Below are 25,666 nucleotides of genomic sequence, written 5' to 3'. Positions count from 1 at the left end.
CCCTGCTTCATTTTGTACTACAAGGCTAAACTTGCTTGTTATTCTGGATATCTCTTGACTTCCTACATTTACATCCCAATCCCTTATGATGTAAAGCATATCTTTTCTTGGTATTAGTTCCAGAAGTCTTATAAGTCTTCATAGAACCAGAGAACATCAACTTCTTTGTCATCAGTGATTGGGGCAGATAGTTGGATTACTGTGATATTGAATGGTTGCTGTGGACACCAAGCAAGATTGTTCTGTTTTTGAGATTGCACCCAAGTACTGCATTTCAGACTCATTTGTGGACTATGAGGGCTACTCCTTTTCTTCTAAGGGACTTTTGCTCACAACAATAGATATAATGGCCATCTGAATTAAACTCAACCAATGCCATCCAATTTAGTTCATTGATTCCTATAATGACAATGTTCAGTCTTTCCATATCCTGCATCATCATTTTCAGTTTACATTGATTCATGGATCAAACATTCCAGGTTCCTATACAATATCGTTCTTTACAGCCTCAGACTTTACTTTCACCACCAGACACCTCCACCACTGAGCATTGTTTCTGCTTTCTCCCAGAGGTTTCATTCTTTCTGGAGCTATTAGTAATTGCCCTCCACTCTTCCCCAGTATCACATAGGACATCTATTGACCTGAGAGGGCTCATCTTTGGGTATAATTTTTTTTTTTTTTTTGTCTTTTCACACTGTCCACAGGATTCTCTAGGCAAGAATACTGGAGCAGGTTGCCATTTCCTTCTCCAGTAGGCCACACTTTGTTAGATCACTTTCAGTTCAGTTCAGTTGCTCAGTCGTGTCCGACTCTTTGCGACCCCATGAATTGCAGCACGCAAGGCCTCCCTGTCCATTACAAACTCCCGGAGTTTACTCAAACTCATGTCCATCGAGTGGATGATGCCATCCAGCCATCTCATCCTATGTCTTCACCTTCTCCTCCTGCCCCCAATCCCTCCCAGCATCAGGGTCTTCTCCAATGAGTCAACTCTTCACATGAGGTGGCCAAAGTATTGGAGTTTCAGCTTCAGCATCAGTTCTTCCAATGAACACCCAGGGCTGATCTCCTTCAGGATGGACTGGTTGGATCTCCTTGCAGTCCAAGGGACTCTCAAGAGTCTTCGCCAACACCATAGTTCAAAAGCATCAATTTTTTGGTGCCCAGCTTTCTTCACAGTCCAACTCTCACTTCCATACATGACCACTGGAAAAACCATAGCCTTGACTAAATGGACCTTTGTTGGCAAAGTATGTCTCTGCTTTTTAATTTTATTTGTGTGTGTGTGTATGTATGTGTGTGTCTTTTCTTTTTTTTTTTTTTGTCTCTTCTTTTTAATATGCTATCCAGGTTGGTCATAACTTTCCTTCCAAGGAGTAAGGGTCTTTTAATTTCATGGCTGCAATCACCATCTGCAGTGATTTTGGAGCCCAAAAAAATAAAGTCTGACACTGTTTCCACTGTCTCCCCATCTATTTCCCATGAGGTGATGGGACCAGATGCCATGATCTTAGTTTTCTGAATGTTAAGCTTTAAGCCAACTTTTTCACTCCTCTTTCACTTTCATCAAGAGGCTTTTTAGTTCCTCTTCACTTTCTGCCATAAGGGTGGTATCATCTGCACATCTGAGGTTACTGATATTTCTCCCGGCAATCTTCATTCCAGCTTGTGCTTCCTCCAGCCCAGCGTTTCTCATGATGTACTCTGCATATAAGTTAAATAAGCAGTGTGACAATATACAGCCTTGACATACTCCTTTTCCTATTTGGAACCAGTCTGTTGTTCCATGTCCTGTTCTAACTGTTGCTTCCTGACCTGCATATAGGTTTCTCAAGAGGCAGATCAGGTGGTCTGGTATTTCCATCTCTTTCAGATTTTTCCACAGTTTATTGTGATCCACACAGTCAAAGGCTTTGGCATAGTCAATAAAGCAGAAATAGATGTTTTTCTGGAGTCTCTTGCTTCTTGATGATCCAACGGATGTTGGCAATTTGATCTCTGGTTCCTCTTCCTTGATCTTCCATGGCATGGCCCATGGCTTCATTGAGTTGTACAAGCCCCCTGTCCATGACAAGACTGTGATCCATGAAAAGGCAAATAATTTTACATTTTATATTATTTTAAATTTCAATATATTTGTTTTCCATCTCGTTGAATTTCTTTTTATGAATGATGTCAAATAACAGTTATGTTTCATTTTATTTCATATAAGTACAAAATAAGTGTTGCCTTATTCATTGAGAAATTTATTCTCAGCTAATTGGTCCACAGTATCAACTTTGTTCTAAAACAAGTGACTGAGGACTCATGAGTCTTATTCTGTCTTTTCTACTGTGTTCCATTCCAATCACACTCCACTCCTTAAATTATTTTAAATATAAAATGAGACTTAATACTTGATATTCCTCCAGCTCTATTTTTCTTAAGATTATCTTGAGTAGTTTTGGCCATTTGCTTTTGCATAATAGCTCTCAAATTTATAAATCCATTTCTAAAAATGAATGAAAGAAAGGTAGGAAACCTAACAACATTTTACTAAAATTGCATAGAATAGTAGATCAAATACATGGTGTGCTGACATATTTACATTAAATTTTTCAATAAAATAACATGGAGCAGCTCTCCTTTGTTTTGATCTATGTTTCTGTCAATATTTCATAGATTTCTACAAAGATGAATTCTTTATTGCAAACAAATGTTTTCCTTCTATGTGTGTATTAATTTTATTTATATTTTATTGGTTATGTTACTTTTATTTATAATAAAACTATTACCTACATCCATTAATAAAATTATTGTTCATATTATGTTAATATAAAATTATTATTATATCTTACTATTTTATTTTATTGGACTTTTAATGTTACTTTCTATAAAATTTTGTCATACATATTAATAAAATTGATTTTTTTAATTAAAAAAACCTGTCCTTAGTGACCTAGTCACATTCATTTATTAGCTGTGCTATTAGTCTGTAAATTATTTTAAATATTCTATATTGACATGTGAGAAATAACAGTTTTACTTTTTCACTTCAACAGCTAAAAATCAGATTTTGGCTTCATTTGAAATTCTATCACAATATTGAATACTAATGGTGACAGAAATCCTTATCTGTTTTCACTATCCAGATGAAATTATCAGTAATTTACCATTACATTAAACATACAGCTCTTTGGTGTATATCCTTTATTATGTGAAGAAACCTTCCATTTTTATTTCACTGCTCTTTTTCTCAAGGTTGGCTGATCTGTATCTATTGTGATAATCATAGGCAACTTCTTGTTATTAATGTAATGGATTACATTGTTTGATTTCCAGTTTGAAACCAACTTTTTATTTCAATCTGTTTGTGATTACATGAGGTTATTGCCCTGTAAACTTAATTTCTTGTCATGTCCTTGTTGAGTTTTTGTATGTTTTTTAAACACTTTATTTTCCTAGCAAAACTGAGAAGAACATATGGAGATTTATATGTATATTTGGCACCCACATGTGCCAAGCCTCGGGCTTCCCAGGTAGCCTTAGTGGTAAAGAACCTACCTGATAGTGCAGGAAGACTTAAGAGATGTGGGTTCAATCTGAAAGATCCCCTGGAGGAGGGCACAGCAACCCACTCCAGTATTCTTTCCTGGAGAGTTTCATGGATAGTAGAGCCTGGCAGGCTGCAGTCCACAGGGTTGCACAGAGTCAGAAATTACTGAAGTGACTTAGCATGAATGCATGTCTAGCCTCTCCCTTTATCAACATCAGTTGCCATAGTGAGTGCACTTGTTGTTGATGAACCTACACTGACATTGTAATCATAGTCTACATTACAGCTCACTGTTGATGATGTGTATTATATAGATTTGGACAAAAATATAATGGCCTTATATCCATCATTATAACATCATACAGAGTATTTTATTGACTTAAAAATCCTCTGTACTGTATCCATTTATCTCATCACTTCTCTACCACAAACCACTGAATAAATACTGTCACCATAAATATGCCCTCTCCATAATATAATATAATATAATATAATATAATATAATATAATATAATATAATATAATATATATTCTGAATATATATCTTTTAAGATTGACTTTTTAAATCAAATAATATGTGTATAAAGTTCTCCCTTGTCTTTTCATTGCCTCTAGAAGGAAATTGGTTTTAATAAAGTCCAGCTTATTGTTATTTTCCTTTTCATTGATATGCCTTTGATGTATCTAAATGGACATCATCCTACTCATTTATGTAGGTTTTCTTCTATGTTATCTTTTAAGAGTGTTATAGTTTTGCCTCTTACATTTAGATTTGTGATTCAATTTGAGTTAATCTTTTGACAGGTATAAAGTCTGTGTCTAGATTCATATTTTTGAATGTGGATGTCAGGTTTTCCAGCACTATTTGTTGAAGAGAATATTTTGTTCCAGTTTTTTGCATTTACTTCTTTGCCAAAGGTTAGCTGTCTATATTTATGTGAATGTATATCTGAACTCTCTACTCTGTTTTTGTTGAGTTTTATTCATTATTTATTTATTTATTTATTTTAATTTTATTATTTTGTTTTCTGTTTATTTTTATTAGTTGGAGGCTAATTACTTTACAATATTGTAGTGGTTTTTACCATTGACATGAATCATATTAATTTTTTCACTGAAATAAAACAAGTTTTGACCTTATTTTTTCTTATTGATATCATACACACAAAAAAATCTATGAAAAAGTCATTTTATATGTTCCTTAAATGTTTAGAGAGAAATTATACTGTTGAAGTTATCTTTCTTGGAACATGTTTAACTTTAGATTTTTTTGAATGCATGTTATTCTATACAATGTTTCTATCTGTTGAGTTTTGGAAGTTATCTTTTTTCAAATAATTTATTTTTATCATATTCATTAATTAAATTATTGGTATTAAATTTTTGTGCAAATCTTATCATGATCAGTTTATGAAGGACTGGATCTATAGTGATGATTATACATTATTCTTGATATATATGCATGACATATATTTACATACATATATATTTGATGAAGGGTTGTGATAGCTTTTCTTTGTTAACTATTACTCTTGCTTAGTAATTGTTATATATATTAGTTGTCTTAAATTAATATTTGAAGTTTTATGTATTATTATCTCTACAAATTTCTATTTAATCCTTTAATTTTCTTATTGTATCTTCATTGTTTTTCTATCTTTTATATTCCTATGAGTTAAATTTGTTGTTTTTTTAAAAATCAGATCAACATGATAAATAAAATTAAAAATTTACCTATGTATGATGCAGAGAACCCAAAGCTGGTGCTCTATGACAACCTCGAGGGGTAAGAAGAAGAGAGATGAGAGTGGGGTTCAAGAGGGACAGGACATATGTATACTTAATGTTGATTTATGTTGATGTACAGAAAATACAATCACAATATTGTAAAGTATTTATCCTCTAATTTCAAAAAAAAGTTAATTACATAAGCAATTAAAAAAAAAAAAAAGTTTACCTAAAATTTGCCTAAGTAAACCATGTAGATTCTTTCACTTTCTATTTGTTTAAGTAAGTCAGTATTGTTCAGTTAATCTTCGTTTTGCTTTCAGGTTCCATTGTAGTTACATCCTCAGAGGTGCAGTTATTGCATATATTGTCAGGTAGATTTACTTAAAGGAAAATATGGAGAAGATATCTGAGACACCAGGATTTTTTTACACTCCATACAATTCCTTTCAGTCTCTGGCCTTCATCTGTTTGCTCTGATGAATATTTTTGTCTTGGTATGAAAGAAAGTGAAAGTGTTAGCCACTCAGTGGTGTCTGACTTTTTGTGACCCCATTGACTGTGGTTTGCTAGGCTCCTCTGTCCATGGAATTCTGGGTAGCCATTTCTCTTCTCCAGGGGATCTTCCCAACCCAGGGATCAAACCCGAGTCTGCTGCTATATATATTAGTTGCCGGCAGACTCCTTCCCATTTGAGCCACCAGGGACGTTCAACCTCGGTTTAGAGAAATCAACTTTCCAAATTTGCCAGGTTCTAGATTATTTGTTTAGCAGCCAGTTTTAACATCTAGCTTCAGGAGACAGACCCTTTCTTATCAATGCCACTTTGCTCTCTTTTCTCTTATTTAGATGTCTTTTTGGTACAAAACTTGTCACATGGGCAAACTTACTTATATTCAAGACTGAAAGTGTCCCACACACTTCAACCTTTAAAGATTGCTTGTTCATTTCCCAAATGTAAAGTTCTTAGATTCCAACATCAAACAATGTTACAATTTAAATAATGCTTTGCACATGCTTAGCAAGTGTTGACATCTTTTAAATGTAGTATGCATTAGTTTACTCTCTAATCTCACTACCTCCAATTGAAATTAACAAACTAGTAGGTATTATTTACAGCTCTTCTCTTTATGGTGCTGAGTTTTATAAAATTGAATTTCTTGGTAGCAAAGAATCCGCTAACTCAAGGTAAAGCACATGCACATGCACTATAAGGCTACTAGATAGGTCATGAATTTAGCAAATAAAAATACAATGTGCCTAGCTAAATTGGACACTCAATTAAATAATAGCAATAGGAAAGTAGTGTAAGCCCCATGCAATATTCAGAATATACTTGTTAAAAATAGAGTTTGAGATTTACACTAAATTCAAATTTAACTGTACATCCTATATTTTATCAAGTAATCATACTTAGCTAAGAAATGCAAACAGAACAGTAACAACAAATTACCAAAAGGAAATAAATCTCATTTTTTTTCTTGCTTGTCATTGCTGCTACTAGAAACAATTGCTACCACCACTGGTCACTGTTGCTGCCGTTTTGGGAAATAGAACTCTATAGATGAGTTTTAAACTGTCTTCTTGCTTCTGAATTATTTCCTGGCGACTTTAAGCTCTTAGTTAGCTACCTTATTTGTTGGTGACCTTGACACCAGCACAAGGAGAATTCTAGGCAAATTTTCAATTCTTTAGTAGAAAAATTAGATCCCATCTTACATGAAGACTTCCAAAATTAGATGGAAGGGAGGAGATTATCTTCTAAAATAGCATATTTGTGTCATTTAGAGATTTAGAGCAGCATCAAAAATGTTTTTTCCTTATTTTACATTATGGAATGGAAACTACCTGTCACTCTATTAGTTGCAAAACTGAAACAGACTTTTTTCTTTAAACTTATTAATAGCAGTTTATTTGGACAGTAAAGTTGAGAACCTCTAGAACATCCTTCAGTCTTGCTCAGCAAAGAATTCTAGACAACAAGCTCAAAGAGTCTAATTTAACTAGAAAGTTAAAGTTAAATGAGTTGGGATGGGGTGGGATAATCAGAAAGCTGGTATGGGGCCCCCAAGGGAAAGGCAGCCTTGGCAGTGTGGGATTAGGGACCAACTCAGCACCAATTATGATATAGATTCTCCAGGTTTCCAGAAAGTGGGCATAGAGGGAAACTGCCTCAACATAATAAAGGCCATATGAAACAAAGCCACAACAAACATCATTGTTCATGGTGAAAAACTGAAAGCATTTCCTCAGGGATCAGTAATAAGACAAAGATGTCCATTCTTGCCACTCTTATTCAACATGGTTTTGGAAGTCCTAGATATGGGAATCAGAAGAGAAAAATAAATAAAAGGAAACCAAACTGAAAAAAAAAAAAAGTTAAAATGTCACTGTTTGCAGATGGTATGATACTATACATAGAAAACACAAAAGATGCTACCAAAAAACTACTAGAGCTCATCAGTGAAGTTGATAAAGTTGCAGAATACAATACTAGCACACACAAATCTCTTGCATTCTTATACACTAACAATGGAAGATCAGAAAAAGAAATCAAGGATACAATCCCATTTACCATTTTATCAAAAAGAATAAAATATCTAGGGATAAACTTATCCAAGGAGACAAAAGATATGTATTAAAAAAAAAAGTATAAGATACTGATGAAAGAAATAAAAATGACACAAACAGATGGAGAGATATACCATGTTTTGGGATTGGAAAAATGTTGTGAAAATGACTCTACCCTGCAAAACAATCTACAGATTCAATGCAACCCCTCTCAAATTTTTTCACAGAATTAGAACCCAAAAGTTTACAACCTGTATGGATACACAAAAGATCCCAAATAAACAAAACAATCTTATGAAAAAAGGCAGAACTGGAGGAGTCAGATTCACTAACTTCAGACTATTAACAAAGCTATGGTCATCAAAACGTAATAGTACTGGCACAAAAAGAGAAATAAAGAGGAATAGAATAGAATAGAATCGAGAGTTCAAATATAAACCCCTGGTCACCAAAACTATGCCATAGGAGACAAGAATACACAATGGAGTAAAAAGAGTCACTTGATAACTGGTACTGGGAAAACTGATCACCTAGAAGTAAAAGAATGAACTTAAAAGACCCCCTAACACCATACACAAAAAGTAACCTCAAAAAGGATAAAAGATCTAAATGCAAGTTCAGATAGTATAAAACTCTTAGAGGGAAATATGCAGAACACTCTCTGACATAAATCTCAGCAAGATCATTTTCATTCCACATCCTAAAGTAATGAGAATACAAACATAAGTAAACAAATGGAACCTGAGAAAAACAGAACATGTTACAGACAAAGTGACTGGTAAGGGATTAATCTCCAAAGTACACAAATAGTTCATGCAGTTCAATATAAAATAATAATATTAATAAACCAATCAAAAATAGAGATTTCTCCAAAGAAGACATGCAGATGGTTAAAAAGCAAATGAAAAGATGTTGAATGTTACTAATTATTATAAAAATGCAAATCACAAATGCAATGAAGTATTGCCTCACACCAGTCAGAATGGTTATCATCAAAAATAAATACAAAATGCTGGAGAGATTGTGGAGAAAAGGGACCTCTCCTACACTATTGGTGGGGATGTAAACTGGTACTGTCACTATGAAAAACATATGGAAGTTCCTTAGAAAACTGAAAATAGAGCTACCATATGATCCACCAATCCCACTCCTGGGCAAATATCTGTGGAAAATAATAAGTTAAAAAGATATATGCACCCCAGTGTTCATTGTAGCACTATTTACAAGAACCAGGACATGGAAGTGACCCAAATTGTCATCAACAAAGGAACGGATAAAGAGGATGTTGTGCTTATATACAATGGGATATTACTGAGCCATAAAAATGAGTGAAATATTGTCATTTTCAACAGCATAAATAGACCTAGAAATATGCATAGTGAGTGAAGTAAGTCATACAGAGAAAAACTAATACCATACAATATCTTTTGTATGTGAAATCTAAAAAGAGGTACAAATAAACTTATCCACAAAAATATTAATAGAAATATAATTAAACAGATACAGAAAATAAACTTAGAGTTGTTGTTGTTCAGTCCCTCAGTCATGCAAAACTCTTTGGGACCTCATCAACAGCAGCATGCCAGGCATCCCTGTCCTTCACCATTTCCTGGAGTTTGTCCAAACTCATGTCCATTGAGTTGGTGATGCCATTCAACCTTCTCATCCTCTGTCACCCCCTTCTCCTTTGACTTCAGTCTTTCCCAGCATCAGGGTCTTTTCCAGTGAGTCAGATCTTCACATCAGGTGGCCAAAGTATTGGAGCTCCAGCTTCACCATCAGTCCTTCCGATGGATATTCAGGGTTGATTTTCTTTAGGATTGACTGGTTTGATCTCCTAGCTGTCCAAGGGACTCTCAGGAGTCTCCTCCAATACCACAATTCGAAAATATGAATTCTTCAGTGTTCAACCTTCTTTATGGTCCAAATCTCACGTTCATACATGATTACTGGAAAAAATCATACACTTTTGGCTATTCAGACCTTTTTGAGCAAAGCAATGTCTCTGTTTTTTAACACGTTGTCTAGGTTTATCATAGCTATTCTTCCAAGGATCAATTGTCTTTTAATTTCATGGCTCCAGTCACCATCCACACTGGCTTTGGAGCCAAAGAAAAGAAAATCTCTCAATCTTTCCACTTTCTCCTAATCTGTTTGCCATGAGGTGATGGAACTGGAAGCCATGATCTTAGCTTTTGAATGTTCTAACTTATGGTTAAGGATGCGATGGAAAATTGGAAGATTTGGATTGATTTATGCATACTAATATATATATAAAATAATCAATAAGGGCCTACTGTATACCACAGGGAACTCTACTCAATACTCAATAAGGGCCTGTATGGGAAAATAATCTAAAAAATAGTGGATATATGTATACATATAACAGATTCACTCTGTTGTACACCATATTGATAGTTAGCTATGTGATGTGAATATATGTGTGAAGGTCACTCAGTCATTTCTGACTCTGCGAGCCCATGGACTGTAGCCTGCCAGGCTCTTCTGTCCATGGAATTATCCAGGCAAGAATACTGTAATGGGTATCCTATCCCTTCTCCAGGGGATCTTCCTGACCCAGGAATTAAACTAGGGTCTCCAGCATTGCAGGCAAATTCTTTACCAGTTGAGCTACCAGGGAAATCCCTCCTATATATGTATTTAATATAATCTATATCTCCTGTGCTGTATAATGCATTTTTATTGCTTATTTCATACATACCAGTTTGTATCTTTTAACTCCCTACCCCTATATTGCACCTCTCTTTTTCCTCTCCCAATTAGTAACAACTAGTGATTACTAGTTTGTTCTCTATGTGACTCTGTTTCTTTTTTGTTATATTCACTACTTTGTTGTATCCTTTTAAATTTCATGTGTGAGTAATATCGAACAACAATGTCTTTCTCTGCCTCATTTTGTTTAGCATAATGTGTCCCAAATTCAACCATGTTGCTGCAAATGGCAAAATTTCATTCTTTTTAAAGGCTGAGTAATGTTTTATAATATGTGTGTGTGTGTGTGTGTGTGTGTGTGTGTGTGTGTGTGTGTTTCATGATGGCTGAATAGAACAATTCATATATATATATATATATTTTTTTTTTTATCTAGCTATTCCTTGATGGGCGCTTAGATTGCATCCATACCTTGGCAATTGTAAATAATGCCGTTACGAATATTGTGGTGCTGTATCTTTCCAAATTAGTGTTTTTGCTTTTTTAAACTATATACACAGGCGTGGGATTGCTGGGTCATATGATAGCTCCATTTTTAGTTTTTGAGAAACCTCCATACTGTTTTCCACAGTATGACTACACAAATTTGCATTCCCACTGACAGTGTATGAGTGTCCCCTTTTCTCCACATTCTTTCCAACATTTGTTATTTGTATTCTGAAGTCAGGTCACCAGCACCTTCTGTGTGGGATCATCTCTGTTCCTGCACAAGCCCCTGTTTTGTATACTCCACCACCTGCTCCTGCTCTTACACCATCTGCTACTGAGTCTTGGCCACCTGAAGCTGATGGGCTAGGTCAAGGCTTTTCCTTGTACAGAGAAAATCTACAATTTCTGATAATGTATAACAATAGAATGTTAGGTCCATAAATCAAGGTATACTAGAGTTGGTCAGAGAAGATGGCAAGAATGAATATAAACATCTTAAGAATCAGTGATATGAAATGGACAGGAAATAATTCAGATACCCATTATTTCTACTACTGTGGCCAAGAATACCTTAGAAGAAATGGAGTAGCCTTCATAGTCAACAAAAGAGGTCAAAATGCAGTACTTGGGTGCAATCTCAAAAATGACAGGTAATCTTAGTTGGTTTCCAAGGCAAACCATTCAAACGTGTGTGTAGAGTTGTCCCTTGTGTTGCCTGAAAATGGTGTTTGATATGACCAGTGTTTTCTATTGACAAAGCTCTGTCGGCCTTTGCCCTGCTTCATTTTGTGCTCAAAGGCCAAACTTTCCCATTGTTCTGGGTATGTTGACTTCCTAGTTTTTCATTCCAATCCCATATGATTAAAAAGGACATCTTTTTTTTTTTTTTTTTTTTGGCTGTTAGTTCTAGAAGGTCTTATAGGAGGAGCAGGTGGTTGAGTATACAAAACAGGGGCTTGTGTAGGAACAGAGATGGTCCCACAAAGAAGGTGCTGGTGACCTGAGTTCAGAACACAAATAGCAAATGTTGGCAATGTTAGGCAGTTAGAATAGGAAAAAGGAGTCCAGAATGATGGTGGCTAAAAAACAAGGAAGGGAAAAGCCCGCTAATATAGAACAAAAGAAGATCCAAAGACTGGAGTGAGGACCTCAGGAAGAACAAATAGCTCTCCTGGCTAGACCAATTTACAGAGGGCAGGTCTGAGAATTTCTTGGTTAACACAGGGGCTACCGACTCTGCCCTGACCTCCTACTCCAGAGCCTTCTCCTCACAAACCTGTACCATTTTGGGTGCAACAGGAAAAAAAAAAAATAAACAGTTACAAAAGATTCCCCTGAGGACTTCCTTGCTTGGATGGACAAATATTTTCCCACTGTTTCTAGTGGTCCCTGACTCTTATTTGGGAGAAATCTTTCCTGCCTTTGAAATCTTGCAGCTATCGCAATCCTGATAGAAGGTGCTTTAAAACTCTCTTTTGGGGGCAAACTAACTATTTTTACCAGTCACCAAATGAAACAACTCCTAAATGGGAGAGGCTATTTATGGATGTCTGATCAAAGAATCTCCAGATATCAAGTAGTACTGATGGAAAATCCAGGCCACACTGTATCCCCTTGTGAGGTTCTTAAACCAGCTACCCTCCTATCTACCCGCAAGGGCTCTCTCCCCTTTCACTTCTGCCTAGAAACCTTGGACCACTCGACAAAACCCCAAGAGGGATTGTCAGAACATCATTTGACCAATCCCAAGGAAATCTGGTGCACTGATGGAAGCAGCTTTGTCTTGGATGGAAAAAGAAGAGCTGGATATGCAGTAGTCTCCAATTTTGACACCATGGAGGCTAAAGCTTTGCCACTAGGTACTTCAGCCCAATTAGCTGAGCTCATAGTCCTGACTTGAGTTTTAGAGCTGGGAAAAGGAGAAAGAGTAGCCATTTACACTGACTCCAAGTATGCCTTTCTGACGCTGCATGCACATGCTGCTATTTGAAAAGAAAGAGGCCACTGGACCACCCGAGGGTCCCCAGTAAAATATGGTGATCAAGTCCTTAGGCTCTTGGAGGCAGTTCATCTATCCACTGATTTCAATCTCCCATTGTAAAGGACACCAAAATGGGAGCACGGGAGTGGCATGAGGGAACCAAGCAGCCAATCAGGCAGCTAAGAGAGCAGCATTACAGAACCATGACCTAATAGGGGTTGCCACCTTAGTTCCACAGACTAATTTGCAAGAAACTCTTTCATATACTGAAGGTGAGACTCTTAAAGCCAAGAGTGAGGGCTTTCAAGAAGATCATATGGGGTGGTTCCAAAAGGAGGGGCTCCTTTTTCTGCCTGGGAACCTCCAGTAGAAGTTGGTTAACTCCTTACAAGCCACTACTCATTTAAGGGAAAAGGCCCTCCAAAGATTACTAGAAAGGTCCTTCAGAGGAACAGGCCTCCAAACGACTATAAGGCAAGTGATATTCTCTTGTCCCACTTGTCAATTAACTGCCCCCCCCCCCCAAAGGAGCTCAAAGATCCTAGCTGGTCCAGCCTGTCCAACGAGTGGGACCTACCCAAGAAAGGACTGGTATCTGCACTTCACCCAGAAGCCAGTTTCTCAAGAGTATAAATACCTATTAGTTATGATAGATACACTCACAGGATGGATTTAAGGCTTTCGCATCCGGACTGAGAAAGCTGAGGAAGTGGCAAAACAAACAAACAAACAAAACTGCTCCATGAAATCATTCCAAGATTTGGTCTGCCCAGGTCATTATAAAGTGACAATTTGACACCATTTACTTCTAAGATCTCCCGAGGGTTCTCTAAAGCACTTAGCATTATTTATTATTTCCATTGTGCCTGGAGGCCTTAGTCTTCAGGAAAAGTAGAAAGAGCCAACCAATTCTTAAAATCAGCAATAAAAAAGATAACCCAGGAGACCTCCTTCGGATGGAAGAAGGCTTTACCAATAGTTCTCCTCCGCACCTGTATTGCCCCTGAGGAATAGGTTGTTCTTAGTCCTTATGAGATGCTATATGGGAGACTTTTTGTTTATGCCAATAGCCTCTTCCTAGACCCAGAGGCTCAGGACTGTTGGTCTTATACCATGGCCATTGGGCAATGCCAACAGGATATAAGCTTGTAGGAAGTCAACCAGGACCCAAAATATTCTAAACAGTTACCACTATTTGCTCCAGGGACTCAAGTCCTAATTAAAGTCTGGAAAGATGGGTCTCCAAAAGCACAACTCCAGCCCACATGGAAGGGCCCCTACTCTGTAATACTTTCTACCCCCACAGAAGTCAAGGTACCAGAACATGACTCCTGGATTCACTGCTTATGAGTCAAGCCATGGAAGAAAACAGAAGGGGACACTCAATACATCTGTGAGCCTCTGGGAGTTCTCAGATGCCTATTCAGAACTGCAAATGAATATCATTCTAATGAACAAGGCTTCCAAGGTGGCTCAAATGGTAAAGCATCTGCCTGTAATGTGGGAGAGCCAGGTTCGATCCCTGGATTGGGAAGATGCACTGGAGAAGGAAATGGCAACCCACTCCAGTACTCTTGCTTGAAAAATTCCATGGACAGAGGAGCCTGGGGGTTTACAGTCCATGGGGTCACAAAGAGTCAGACATGACTAGCAACTTCACTTTCTTTCTTTCTAATGAACACCCCCAAAATCAAGTTTTTAAGGATAAGATTTCTCTCCAAAACAGACAGGAGATAGATCTTCTGATCCTTGAACAAGGAGGGATTTGAGCCATCCTGAATTAGATGTGCTGTTTCTGGGTAAATATCTCCAGCTAAGTTAAAGAAAGTCTCACAGTCCTCAAGAAAAACACTCAGGCCCTACAGGATCTCAAAGTATGAGCTGGAAAGTTCTTGGGGTAGCTACAATCTTTCTTTGGGGGTTCCTCCTGGTGATGGAAATTTTGAGTTGGCTAATGCCTCTACTAGTTCTTGTTATCACCATATTGATGCTGCTTATGATTGCTCCATGTATTGTCAATTGTCTAGCCTGTTGTCTCTGTCCAGGTCAACAAGCTACAACATGCAGTACCAGATCAACAAGGATATATAACTACAGCCAACCACAGAAAGCATCACTCACCCTTAGATGGGCACTGCTATAAGGACTCTGAGGCCTGAGACTAGCAAGAGGGAGAGGCCCAATGTCCCTTGCCATCCCAGTTCAGCAGGAAGTAGCCAGAAAGACATCAATGGCCCTATTCCCAAAGAATTGGGCTTCCCATCTCTTGAGGGGGGAATGTGAAGTAGTCAGAATAGGAAACAGGAGTACAGAATTACAGAGGCTAAAAGACAAGGAAGGGAAAAGCCCACAAAAGCAGAACCATGGAAGGTCCAAGGACCAGAGTGAAGACATAAGGTAGAACGAACAACACGCCTAGCTAGCCCAATTTACATAGGGGAGGTCCAGGAGGGGAGAGAAAACATATAAAAAGAGGAGCCAAAGGGCTGGGGGTCTCCCTCCCTCTCTCTCTCTCTCTCTCTGGGTAGGCATGCCCTCACACCTCGAGGATTATTCTCCTTTAGTTTTTTAATAAAATGGAGCTGTAACATTGGTCCATCTGAGGGCTGTAATGCTGGTACATTGCTTCAAATTTTTGTTGTGATGAGACAGAACCAAGGATATTACACACTCCCCCCAACAATAAGAATGTGGAGAAAAGGGAACACTCGTACACCCTCAGTGGGAATCACCAAATTGTTAAAAATAAGATCAAATTGATTGCATTCTATGCAGCTGAAGATAGAGAAGCTCTATACAGTCAGCAAAAACAAGACCAGGAGCTGTTTGTGGCTCAGATCATCAGCTCCTTATGCAAAATTCAAGCTTAAATTGAAGAAAGTAGGGAAAATAATTAGGCTACTCAGCTATGACTTAAATCAAATCCCTTACTATGCAGTGGATTCGATGAATAGATTCAAGGGATTAGATCTGGTAAACTGCCTGAAGAACTATGGATGGAGGTTCATAATATTGTACAGGGGGCAGTGACCAAAACTATCCCAAAGGAAAGAAATGCAAGAAGGCAAAGTGGCTGGCTGAGGACAAATACTTAAGGGAAGAAGAGGAATGGAAAACAAAAGAGAAAAGGAAAAATACCCAAGTGAATGCAGAGTTCCAGAAAATAGTAAGGAAAGATTGTTTTTCAATGAACAATGCAAGGTAGAGGAAAACAATAGAATGGGAAAGACTAGAGATCTCTTCAAGAAAACTGGAGAGATCAAGGGAACATTTCATGCAAGGATGGGCTTGATAAAGGACAGAAATGGTAAGAACCTAACAGAAGCAGAAGAAATTAAGAAGAGGTGCAAGAATAAACAGAAGAACTATATCATAAAAAAGGTCTTAATACCCAGACAATCATGATAATGTGGTCACTCATCTAGAGCCAGACATCCTGGAGTGTGGAGGCAGGTGGACCTAAGGAAGGACCTTAGGAATTTTACTACACATAAAGTTAGTTGGAGGTGATGGAATTCCAGCTGAATTGTTTAAAATCCTAAAAGATGATGCTGTTAGAGTGGTGTACTCAATATGTCAGCAAATTTTGAAAACTGACACATTTTGAAAACTCACCAGTGCCCACAGTACTGGAAAAGGTCATTTTTCACTCCAATCCCAAAGAAAGGCAATACCAATTAATGTTCAAGCTAGTGGACAAATGTGCTCATTTCTCATGCTAGTAAGATTATGCTTAAAATCCTTCAAGCTAGGCTGCATGAGTACCTAAGCAGAGAACTTCCAGATATACAAGCTAAGTTTTGAAAAAGTAAATGAACTAGAGATCAAATTGCCAGCACTTGGTGGACTGTAGAGAAAGCAAGGAATTCCAGTAAGTATCTACTTCTGCTCCATTGACTATGCTAAAGACTTTGCCTGTGTAGATCACAATACATGGCGGAAAATTCTTAGACATGGGAATACCAGATCACACTACCTGCCTCCTGAGAAACCTATATGTGAGTCAAAAAGCAATAGTTAGAGCCAGACAAAGACAATGGACTGGTTCAAAATTGGAAAAGGAGTACAACAAGGCTTTATAGTGCCACTTTATTTAACTTCTGTGCAGTATATATCATGCACAATGTTTGGCTGGATGAATAATAAACTGGAATCAATTGCTGGGGAAAATATCAACCTCAGATATGCAGATGATAGCACTCTAATGGCAGAATGTGAAGAGAAACTAAAGAGCCTCTTTTTTGGGTGTTAGTTCTAGAAAGTCCTGTAGGTCTTCATAGAAGCATTCAACTTCAGCTTCTTCAGCATTACTGGTTGGGCATAGACTTGTATTACTGTGATATTGAATGATTTGTCTTGGAAACAAACAGAGAACTTTCTGTTGTTTTTGAGATTGCACCCAAGCACTGCATTTGGATTCTTTTGTTGACTATGAGGGCTACTCCGTTTCTTCTAAGGGCTTCTTGCCCACAGTAGTAAACATAATGGTAATCTGAGTTAAATTCGCTCATTCCAGTCCATTAGTTCAGTTTAGTTTCAGCTCAGTCGCTCAGCCTTTTCCAACTATTTGCGACCCCATGAATTGCAGCATGCCAGGCTTCCCTGTCCATCACCAACTCCCGGAGCTTACTCAAACTCATGTACTTTGAGTCGGTGATGCCATCCAACCATCTCATCCTGTGTCATCCCCTCTCCGCCTGCCTTCAATCTTTCCCAGCATCAGGGTCTTTTCAAATGAGCCAGTTCTTCACATCAGGTGGCCAACGTAATGGAGTTTCAGCTTCAGCACTAGTCCTTCCAAAGACTATTAAGGACTGATTTCCTTTAGGGTGGACTGGTTGGATTTCCATACTGCCCAAGGGACTCTTAAGAGTCTTCTACAGCACTACAGTTCAAAAGCATCAATTATTTGGTGCTCATTGCCTCCTAAAATGCCAATGCTCACTCTTGCCATCTTCTGTTTGACAACTTCCAATTTACCTTGATTCATGAACATTCCAGGTTCCTATACAATATTTTTCTTAGCAACATCAGACTTTACTTCCATCACTAGTCACATCCACCACTGGGGATTGTTTTTGCTTTGCCTCTCTCTTTTCATTGTTTCTGGAGTTATTTCTCCACTCTTCTCCAGTACCATATTGGGCATGTACCAACATGGGGAGTTCATCTTTCAGTGTCATATCTTTTTGGCTTTTCATCCTGTTCATGGGCACCTACATATTGTTCCTGTAGGTACTATTCATACAAGACCTTCTAGAACTAACACCCAAAAAGTATGTTATTTCCATCTTAGGGGATTGCAATCCAAAAGTAGGAAGGGGGAGCGGTCCTAAGATAGTGGAGGAATAGGATGGGGAGACCACTTTATCCCCCCAAAATTCATCAAAAGATCAATTGAATGCTGAGCAAATTCCACAAAACAACTTCTGAATGCTGGCGGAGGACACCAGGCACCCAGAAAGGCAGCCCATTCTCTTCAAAAGGAGGTAGGACAAAATATAAAAGATAAAAAGAAGATAAAAGAGTTAGGGACAGAGACCCATCCGGGGAGGGAGTCATGAAGAATGAGAAGTTTCCAAACAGCAGGAAACCCTCTCACCAGCAGGTCTGTGGGGAGTTTTGGAATCTCAGAGGGCAACATAACCAGGAGGGGAAAAAAAAAAAAAAAATCATGTGCCTAACCGCAACTCCCAGTGGAGAAGTAGGCCAGATGCTCCTGTCCACCAGCAGCTAGCCAGGGCTGAACAGGGAGGCACGGGCTGCATGCTTAGCATAAGAACTGGTCCTGAATGCCCTGAGGACAATCTGAGGGAGCTAACATGAGATAGTAACCCAAATTCTGGGATAGCCAGAGAGAAGAAAAAAAAAAGAAAGAGAGAGATAGAGAAAGAGAGAACTTTCCCGTGAAAAGCTTTAACTTAAGTCACAGTCAGGCCTGCTCACAGAACAAAGAAAGTGAAAGTGAAGTCAGTCATGTCTGATTCTTTGCGACCCCATGGACTGTAGCCTACCAGGCTCCTCTGTCCATGGGATTTTCCAGGCACGGATACTGGAGTGGTTTGCCATTTTCTTCTCTAGGGGATCCTCCCGACCCAGCGATTGAACCTAGGTCTCCTGTGTTATAGGCAGACGCTTTACCGTCTGAGCTACCAGGGAAGCCCAGAACAAAGGATAGAGTGAATACCAGAGGACAGCTAGCCAGCTGTGGACCGGCCCCTCCCCCTGCCAGAGGCAGGAGGCTTAAATTCAAAAATTTAGAATACCAGAAAACTCCTGACTCCAGGAAACATTAATCAACAAGAGTTCATCCAAAAGCCTTCATACCTACACTGAAACCAAGCTCCACCCAAGAACCAACAAGTTTCAGAGCAAGATATACCAAGCTAATTCTCCAACAACACAAGAACATAACACTGAGCATTAAAATTCAGGCGGCCAAAAGTCACAACAAACCATAGACACCTCAGAACTCACTACTGGACACTTCACTGCACTCCAGAGAGAAGAGCTTCAGCTCCACCCACCAGAACACAAAATCAAGCTTCCCTAACTAGGAAACCTTGACAAGCCACTCGTCCAACCCCACTGACAGGGAGGAACTTCCACAATAAAGAGGAACCACAAACTTTCAGCATACAGAAAGGCACCCTAAACACAGCAATCTAAACAACATGAAAAGGCAGAGAAATATACAGCAGGTACAGGAACATGATAAATGCCCACCAAAGAAAAGAGAAGGGGATAGGAAGTCTACTTGAAAAATAATTCAGAATAATGATAGTAAAAATGATCAAAAATCTTGAAAACAAAATGGATCTACAGATAAATAGTCTGGAGACAAGAATTGAGAAGATGCAAGAAATGTTTAACAAGGACCTAGAAGAAATAAAAAAGAGTCAATCACTAATGAATAATGCAATAACTGAGATCAAAAGCACTCTGGAGGGAACCAACAGTTTAGAATAACTGAGGCAGAAGATATAATAAGTGAGGTGGAAGATATAATGGTGGAAATAAATGAAGCAGAGAGAGAGAGAGGAAAAAAAAAAGAAGAATTAAAAGAAATGAGGACAACCTAGAGACCTCTGGGACAATGTCAAGTGCTCCAACATTCAAATAATAGGAGTCCCAGAAGAAGAAGACAAAAAGAAATGCCATGGGTAAATACTTGAGGAGATAATAGTTGAAAACTTCCCTAAAATGGGGAAGGAAATAACCATCCAAGTCCAAGAAACCCAGAGAGTCCAAACAGGAAAAACCCAAGGTGAAACACCCCAAGACACATATTAATCAAATTAACAAAGATCAAACACAAAGAACAAATATTAAAAGCAGCAAGGGAAAAACAACAAATAACACACAAGGGGATTCCCATAAGGATAAAAGCTGATCTTTCTGGCCAGAAACTCTTCAGTCCAGAAGGGAAAGGCAGGACATACTTAAAGTGATGAAAGAGAAAAATCTACAACCCAGATTACTGTACCCAGAAAGGATCTCTTTCAAATATGAAGGAGAAATCACAAGAAATCACAAGCCAACACTGAGAGAATTTAGCACCACCAAACCATCTCTTCAACAAAAGCTAAAGGATCTTCTCTAGACAGGAAACACAGAAAAGGTTTATAAACTCAAACCCAAAAAACAAAGCAAATGCCAATGGGATCATACTTATCAATAATTATCCTAAATGTAAATGGGTTGAGTGCCCCAACCAAAAGACAAAGACTGGCTGAATGGATACAAAAATAAGACCCCTATATGTGCTGTCTACAAGAGACCCACTTCAAAACAAGGGACACATGCAGACTGAAAGTGAAGGACTGGAAAAAAGCATTTCATGTAAATGGAGATCAAAAGAAAGCAAGAATAGCAATACTCATATCAGATAAAACAGACTTTGAAATAAATGCTGTGAAATGACACAAAGAAGGATACCATATAATGATCAAAGTATGAATCCAAGAAGAAGATATAACAATTATATAGGCACCCAACATAGGAGCACCATAATGCATAAGGAAAATGCTAACAGGTATGAAAGAGGAAATTAACAGTAACACAATAATAGTGGGAGACTTTAATACCCCAATATGAATAGATCAACTAAACAGAAAATTAGCAAGAAACAAAAAATTTAAATGATGCAATGGACCAGTTAGGGCATTTCACCCCAAAACAATGAATTTCACCTTTTTCTCAAGTGCACATGGAACCTTCTCCAAGATAGATCACATCCTGGGCCATAAATCTAGCCTTGGTAAATTGAAAAAAAAAAAAAAATGAAATCATATCAAGCATCTTTTCTGATCACTACTATTCAACATAGTTTTGGAAGTTTTAGCCACAGCAATCAGAGAAGAAAAAGACATAAAAGGAATCCAGAATAGAAAAGAATTAAAACTCTCACTGTTTGCAGATGACATGATCCTCTACATAGAAAACCCTAAAGACTGCACCAGAAAATTACTAGACCTAATCAATGAATATAGTAAAATTGCAGGATATAAAATTAGCACAGAGAAATCCCTTGCATTCCTATACACTAACCATGAGAAAGCAGAAAGAGAAATTAAGGAAACAAGTCCATTCACCATTGTAATGAAAAGAATAAAATACTTAGGAATAAATCTACCTAAAGAAACAAAAGACCTATATATAGAAAACTATAAAACACTGATGAAAGAAATCAAAGATGACACAAATAGATGGAGAAATATACCATGTTGATAGATTGGAAGAATCAACATAGTGAAAATGAGTATACTACCCAAAGCGATCTACAGCTTCAATACGGTCCCTATCGAGGTACCAACCATATTTTTCAGAGAACTAGAACAAATAATTTCACAATTTGCATGGAAATACAAAAAACCTTGAATAGCCAAAGCAATCTTAAGAAAGAAGAAAGGAACTGGAAGAATCAACCTGCCTGACTTCAGGCTTTACTACAAAGCTACAGTCATCAAAACAATATGGTACTGGCACAAAGACAGAAAAAAATAGATCAATGTAACAAAATAGAAAGCCCAGAGATAAATCCATGCACCTATGGACACCTTATCTTTGACAAAGGAGGCAAGAATATACAATGGAGAAAAGAAAATCTAACAAGTGGTGCTGGGAAAACTTATCAACCACTTGTAAAAGAGTGAAACTAGAACACTTTCTAACACCATACACAAAAATAAACTCAAAATGGATTAAAGATCTAAATGTAAGACCAGAAACTATAAAACTCCTAAAGAAAAGTGTAGGGAAAACACTCTCTGATATAGATCACAGCAAGATACTCTATAACCCACCTTCCAGAGTAATGAAAAGAAAGAAAATAAATAAATGAATGAACAAATGGGACCTAATTAAACTTAAAAGCTTTTTCACAACAAAGAAAACTATAAGCAAGGTGGAAAGATAGCCTTCGGAATGGGAGACAATAATAGCAAATGAGGCAACTGACAAAGAATTAATCTCAAAAATACACAAGCAGCTCATGCATCTCAATTCCAGAAAAATAAACCACCTAATCAAAAAATGGGCCAAAGAACTAAACAGACATTTCTCCAAAGAAGACATACAGATGGCTAACAAACATGAAAAAATGCTCAACATGACTCATTGTCAGGGAAATGCAAATCAAAACCACAATGAGGTATCATCTCACACGGGTCAGAAAGGCTGCTATCAAAAAATCTACAAACAATAAATGCTTCAGAGGGTGCAAAGAAAAGTGAACCCTCTTGCACTGTTATTGGGAATGAAAGCAGTACAGCCTCTGTGGAGAACTTTGTGGAGACTTAAAACAAAAACAAAAACAAACAAACAAACAAAAAAACTGAAAATAGAACTGCCATATGACCCAGCGATCCTACTGCTGGGCATACACACTGAGGAAATGAAAACTGAAAGATACACATGTACCCTAATGTTCATCGCAGCACTGTTTACAATAATCCGGACATGTAAGCAACCTAGATGTCCATTGGCAGACGAACACATAAGAAAGCTGTTGTACATATACACACTGGAATATTACACAGCTATTAAAAAGAATACATTTAAATCAGTTCTAATGAGGTGGATGAAACTGGAGCCTATTATACAGAGTGAAGTAAGTCAGAAAGAAAAACACCAATACAGTATCAGTTCAGTTCAGTTCAGTTCAGTCACTCAGTCGTGTCCAACTCCTTACAACACCATGAACCAAAGCACACCAGGCCTCCCTGTCCATCACCAACTGCTGGAGTCTCCCAAACCCATATCCATTGAGTCAGTGATGTCATCAAACCATCTCATTTTCTGTCTCTCGCTTCTCCTCCTGCCCTCAATCTTTCCCAGCATCGGGATTTTTTCCAGTGAGTCAGCTCTTCGCATCAGGTGGCCAAAGTATTGGAGTTTCAGTTTCAACATCAGTCCTTCAAATGAACACCCAGGACTGATGTCTTTTAGGATGGACTGATTGGATCTCCTTGCAGTCCAAGGGACTCTCAAGAGTCTTCTCTAACACCACAGTTCAAAAGCATCAATTCTTCTGCATTCAGTTTTCTTTATTGTCCAACTCTCACATCCATACATGACTACTGGAAAAACCATAGCCGACCAGATGGACCTTCATTGGCAAAGTAATGTCTCTGCTTTTTAATATGCTATCTGGGTAGATCATAATTTCCCTTCCAAGGACTAAGCGTCTTTCAATTTCATGGCTGCAATCACCATCTGCTTTGATTTTTGGAGCCCAAAAAATAAAATCAGCCACTGTTTCCACTGTTTCCCCAACTATTTGCCATGAAGTGATGGGACCTGATGCCATGATCTTAGTTTTCTGAAAATTGAGCTCTAAGCCAACTTTTTCACTCTCCTCTTTCACTTTCATCATAAGGGCGGTGTCGTCTGTATATCTGAGGTTATTAATATTTCTCCCGGCAATCTTGATTCCAGCTTGTGCTTTCTCCAGCCCAGTATTTCTCATGATGTACTCTGCATATAAGTTAAATAAACAGGGTGATGATATACTGCCTTGACGTACTCCTTTTCTTATTTGGAGTCTGTTCCATGTCTAGTTCTAACTGTTGCTTCCTGACCTGCATACAGGTTTCTCAAGAGGCAGGTCAAGTGGTCTGGTATTCCCATCTCTTGAAGAATTTTCCACAGTTTATTGTGATCCACACAGTCAAAGGCGTTGACATAGTCAGTAAAGCAGAAATATATGTTTTTCTGAAAGTCTCTTGCTTTTTCGATGATCCAGCAGATGTTGGCAATTTTATCTCTAGTTCCTCTGCCTTTTCTAAAACCAGATTGAACATCTGAAAGTTCATGGTTCACATACTACTGAAGCCTGGCTTGGAGAATTTTGAGCATTACTTTACTAACCTGTGAGATGAGTGCAATTATATTGATGTATATTTATGGAATTTAGAAAGATAGTAAGGATGATCTTATATGTAAGACAACAAAAGAGACACAGATGTAAAGAAGAGACTTTTGGACTCTGTGGGAGATGGCAAGGGTGGGATGATTTGAGAAAATAGCATTGAAACATGTGTCTTATCATATGTGAAATAGATCACCAGTCCAAGTTTGAGGCATGAGACAGGGTGCTCAGTGCAGGTAAACTGGGATTGCCTTGAGGGATGGGATGGGCAGGGAGATGGGGGTGGGGTTCAGGATGGGGAACACATGTACACTCATGGCTGATTCATGTCAATATATGACAAAAACCGCTACAATGTTGTAAATTAATTAGCCTCAAATTAAAATAAAATTAATTTTTAAAAATGTAGGAAGAAAAGAGAAACCTGGAGTAATAGGCAAATTTGGCTTTGCAATACAAAATGAATCAGGGCAAAAGCTAACAGAGTTTTACCAAGAGCATACGTTGGTCATAGCAAACACCTTCTTCCAATACCATAAGAGAAGACTATACACATGTACATCACCACATGGTCGATACTGAAAACAAATAGATTATATTCTTTGCAGCCAAAATAAGAGAACCTCCATACAATAAGCAAAAACAAGAAGCTGACTGTGGCTCAGATAATGAACTCCTTATTGAAAAAGTCAGGCTTAAATTGAAGAAAGTAGAGATAACCACTAGATGATTCATGCATGACCTAAATCAAATTCCTTATGATTATGTAGTGGAAGCGACAAATAGATTCAAAGGATTAGATCTGATAAAGTGTCTGAAGCACTATGGATGGAGGTTCATGACATTATACAGGAGGCAGTGATCAAGACCAACCCAAAGAAAATGAAATGCAAAAAAGCAAAATGATTGTCTGAGGAGGCCTTACAAATACCTGAGAAAAGAAGAGAAGCTACTGGCAAAGGAAAAAAGGAAAGATATACCCATTTGAATGCAGAGTTCCAAAGAAAAGCAAGGAGAGATAAAAATGCCTTCCTCAGTGATGGATGCAAAGAAGTAAAGGAAAACAATAGAATGGGAAAGGCTAGAGATCTCTTCAAGAAACTTAGTGATACCAAGGGAACATTAATGCAAAGATGAGCACAATAAAGTACAGAAGCAGAAGATATTAAAAAGTGGTGGCAAGAATACACAGAAGAACTATACAAAAAAGATCTTCTTGACCCAGATAACCACAATGGTATGATCACTGGACTAGAGCTAGATATTCCTGGAGTATGAAGTCAAGTGGGTCTTAGGAAGCATCACTACAAACAAA

Source organism: Cervus canadensis, chromosome 9 (genome assembly GCF_019320065.1).
Source record: "Cervus canadensis isolate Bull #8, Minnesota chromosome 9, ASM1932006v1, whole genome shotgun sequence".
NCBI lineage: Eukaryota > Metazoa > Chordata > Mammalia > Artiodactyla > Cervidae > Cervus > Cervus canadensis.
Note: the sequence above shows the minus strand (reverse complement) of the source record.